Here is a 4,827-nt window from a genome sequence, read left to right as displayed (position 1 = left end):
CGCGGTAAAATAATCATTCAGAATGGACTAAGTCATAATCCCCAACCGTGCATGACCCTACGCTCGTCTATCAAACATGTGCGTCATCTAAATATAGCACAACGATGTGCAAGTCCATGGTTTCATACCCTCAAAACATCATTTATATTCATTACACACCTCAATCCGGTCCAAACTCTAGCCCGCGACGCCTTTGCCCCTCGAATAGGCCTCCGCTCACGTCGAATCTATCCAAAAATCAGAATTACGACGTCAAAATATGCTAAGGGAATGAAGCCCAAGCGAAAATAATCAATTTACAATACAAATCCCGATATTACTAAAATCCGACCCCCGGGCCCACATCTTGGAAGACGATAATTTTTACATCAATAGATTCCTTATCTCCCCACGAGTTCATATATATCAAAAGTTCTGAAATCCGACCTCAAATGGTCCTTCAAATCCTCAATCAAAGGTCTAAGTTTCCAAGCTCTAGTTTCTCATAACTTTGATACTTAAATTCCATTAATTACAAGTCTAATCCGTGAAATAATACCATAAAAATGAGTTTTTGGTCTAAAATCTTTACCTCAATGAAGTTCCCTCGAAATCCCTCTTCAAAATCGCCCAAAAAGCTCAAAAGCCGAAGTAAAATGGTGAAATAGCTCAAAAATCACGAAGGACACAATATATACCTTCTGGCCCAGGTATTTTCGCATCTGTGTCCATATACCTGCTTCTGCGGTTTTCACTTAAGTTCCCATTCTTCTACATCTGCGATGAAATATCCGCATCTGCGACATCGCAGATGCGGTCCTCCTAACCGCTTATGTAGTTTCTGCCTCCCTAGCTCATTTCCGCTTTTGCGGCTCCCATCCTCGCATCTGCGGTATCGCAGCTGCGGTCCCCAATCCGTGGGTGCGGAATACCAGAAGTAGAAAAATCTACAACTTCGCAAAATCTCAAACTCCTCCGTCGACCATCCGAAATCACCCCGAGGCCCCCGGGACCTCAACCAAAAATACCAACATATCCAAAAACATTATTCAAACTTGTACCAATCTTCAAAACACCTCAAACAACATCAAATCAACCAAAACACATCGGATTCAAGCCTAAGTTTCCAAAATCTTTCGAATTACGCTTTTGATCAAAAACCCAACCAAACTACGTCTGAATGACCTGTAATTTTGCACACACATCCCAATTGACACAACAGAGCTACTGCAACTCTCGGAATTTCATTCCGACCCCTATATCAAAATCTCACCTACCATCCGGAAATTGCCAAATTATCGACTTCGCAATTTAAGCCAAAATCTACTCTGAACCTCCAAAACACATTCTGATCACGCTCCGAAGTCCCAAATCACCTACCGAAGCTATCCGAACAATCGAAACTCACATCTGAGCCCCCTAACACATAAGTCAAAATCCGATTTACTTTTCCAACTAAGCTTCCTCAAAAGAGACTAGGTGTCTAAAACCTTACCAAATTCTTTCTGAACCCGAGCCAATCAACCCGATCACATATAGAACCGATAGACAAAGTAATAAGAAGTAGAAATGGGGGAAACAGATTGATAACTCATGAGACGACTGGTCGTGTCGTCACATCCTCCCCAACTTAATCAAACGTTTGTCCTCGAACCAGTCAAGAAACATACCTGAAGACATGGAGATAGCCAATCGATGCCCAAAATGTCACCACACACGACCGGTACACACGGTCTACAACAACAGTATCACCCACTAGGGTAGATACATGAACAGGTGAAGCAATAAACTCATGGGGCGAACCTAAATAACGAGCAAAGTATGATGACACATAAGAAAAGGTGGAACCGGGATCAAATAATATAGAGGCATCTCTGTGGCAAACTGAAACAATACCTGTAATGACAACATCTGAAGCAATAACATCGAGTCTGCCTGGAAGTGCATAGAAATGAGCCTGACCGCCACCTGATCGACCTCCCCCTCTGGGGCGACCCCTAGCTGACTGACCTCCACCCCTAGCTGGCTGAGCGGGTGGTAATGAAGTAACTGGCGCTGAAGCCGATGACTGCCCCCTCTATTGAGATGAACTCTCAAGACGACGAGGGCACTGCCTCCACATATGACCCATCGCACTACACTCATAACAACGCCCAGGTGTTGGAGAAGGGGACTGAATGGAACCCCTTCACACCGGAGTGACTAGCAGATGCACCTAGCATAGAAGAGCCCTGGACCGATGGAGCACGTGATGAACTCTGAGCTGGAAGGGCACTAAGTGATGACTGACCCTGGTGAGAACTATGAGAACCATGACCCGATGACAACCCACGATAACCTGTGCGAGCTAGCTGAGCATGCCTGAATGGACGACCTCTATCGTGCTGAAACTGACCTCTCAAAGGGGCACCACTATAGTTACCAGATCCTCGAGGCCTCTTGGCCTCCCTCTCCTCTCGCTCCTGGCGACGAACTGACTCAATCTCACGAGCAATATCTACAACCTCCTTGAAATTAGCACCAGTCACCCTCTCACTGGTCATGAGAATACGAAGCTGATAAGTGAGGCCATCAACATACCTCTTGATACTCTCTCTTTTTGTCGGAACCAACCAAATAGCATGACGAGCTAACTTGGAGAACCTCATCTCATACTGCGTCACAGTCATCTCTACATGACGCAACCACTCAAACTCTCTACGTAGCTCCTCTCCACGAGACTGCGTCACATACTTCTCTAGAAATAGAACGGAGAACTGCTACCAGGTAAGGGGTGTTGCACCAATAGTACGCCTCTCAAAATCTTCCCACCAAGTGAAGGCAGCTCCCGAAAACTGATAAGTAGTGAAAGCGACCCCGCTGGTCTCCAGAATACCCGTTGTACGAAGCATCCTCTGACACTTATCCAAGAAACCCTGAGTATCCTCGTCCTCTGCACCACTAAAGGTCTGAGGCTAAAGTCTACCAAACCTCTCCAACCTACGCTGTTCGTCCCCTGGCATGGCAGGAATAACATAGTCCTGAGCAGCTGCAACCGGCTAGGATGGATGTGCCCTCGGCATCTGAAGTCCTTGCACAGACTGCGCAGGTGTGCGAGCAGCAGGAGTCTGATTGCCTCCCCCGGCTTGAGAAGTAGTTGCGGCTGTAGCAGCTGAGATCGTCTGAGCTAGGCCAGTGCAAACTGATAAAATCTGAGCCAAGGCCTCTTGAAGACCCGGAATCACAATGGGCATAGCTGGTGCTGCTAGAGCGTCTATAACTGGGATCTGATCTTGAACTGGGGCGGTTGGTGGATCTGCAGGCACTGCCCTAGCTGCTGTGCGGGCCACACCTCTGCCCCTACTGCGACCACGACCGCATCCTCGGCCTCTAGTGGCCACAACTGGTGGTACTGGTGGTCGTCCATCCTGACCAGTAGCGCGTGTCCTTACCATCTGTGAGAGAATAGAATGACAGAAGTTTAGTAAACGGATCAACAAATTTGCATGATAAGAATTTCAAGAATATGCAGTTTTTCCTAAAGGTTCTGCAGCCTCTCGAGGATAAATACAGACGTCTCCGTACCGATCCGCGAGACTCTACTAAACCTACTCATGACTCGTAAGACCTATGTAACCTAGGCTCTAATACCAACTTGTCACGACCCTAAACTCGGACCTGGTCGTGATGCTGCCTCTTGTGAAGACAAGGCCAGCCGACACTTCTCACTTCAATTTTTAACAGTTAAACCATAAGGAATAAGTCTAAAGCGTAATAAATAAAATCTCAAAGTAGCAGATAATAGCATAATTTGCGGAATACAATCCAACACAGCCCGAGACTGGGGTGTCACTAGTCATGAGCATCTAAAAATCGGAAATAAGATAAGAAAGTCTATAGAGTTCAATACAAATCTAAAACAAAGAGAAGTAAGATAAGGGAAGAAGCTCTGGGCTGCGAACGCCGGCAGCTACCTAGAGAATCTTCGGATCTACCTGAGCTGGAAAGATCAACACTCAGAAGCGGGACCAGGTGCGTCTGAATCTGCACACGGGGTGTAGGGAGTAAAGTGAGTACTCCAACTTAGTGAGTAATAATCATAAATAAACGACTGAGAGATATGAAAACATGTAACGTACATTACAGGCTATAATGAAGCGGTAAAAATGGGTAAAAACGGTGATTCAATAAAAAAATCATGTAAGTTCAGTTTAAACTTCATAAAATGCCTATTCAACAATTAAACAGGTAAATGACAGACAAATAAGCACATAAAGGATTTGCCCCTCGGGCACAATTTCAGCAATACCAGCCCTTCGGGCTATATCTCACATCATAATAGGTACTCGTGCTCACTGGGAGTGTGCAGACTCCTGGAGGGGCCCCTTTCGACCCAAGCGCAATATCAAGCCATCTCGTGGCATCATCACTAGGCCCTCGACCTCATATCAACAAACCACCTCGTGGCATACATATCTCAGGCCCTCGGCCTTATAATCATAATCAGTGTTTCCTTACAAATAGGCCCTCGGCCTTACTCAGTCAAAATCCCCAAAATCCACTCGGGTAATAGTAAAACATAATTCTCAGCCCAAAATATCATTTAAAAGATTATTTAAGTGTTAAAATAGAGGAAACATGGTTGAGTACGAAAACAATGAGGAAATATCAATAAAATCCCTGAAGGGTTCAAGTAGTTTACACGAAGCCCAAATATGGCATTCAGCCATATTGATGATAATAGCAAATAGATTTCAGCCAAATACGCGGTAAAATAGTCATTCGGGATGGAATAAGTCACAATCCCCAACCGTGCACGACCCTACGCTCGTCATCAAACATGTGCATTATCTCAATATAGCATAACAA

This window comes from Nicotiana tabacum, chromosome 7, assembly GCF_000715075.1.
Source record: "Nicotiana tabacum cultivar K326 chromosome 7, ASM71507v2, whole genome shotgun sequence".
NCBI lineage: Eukaryota > Viridiplantae > Streptophyta > Magnoliopsida > Solanales > Solanaceae > Nicotiana > Nicotiana tabacum.
Note: the sequence above shows the minus strand (reverse complement) of the source record.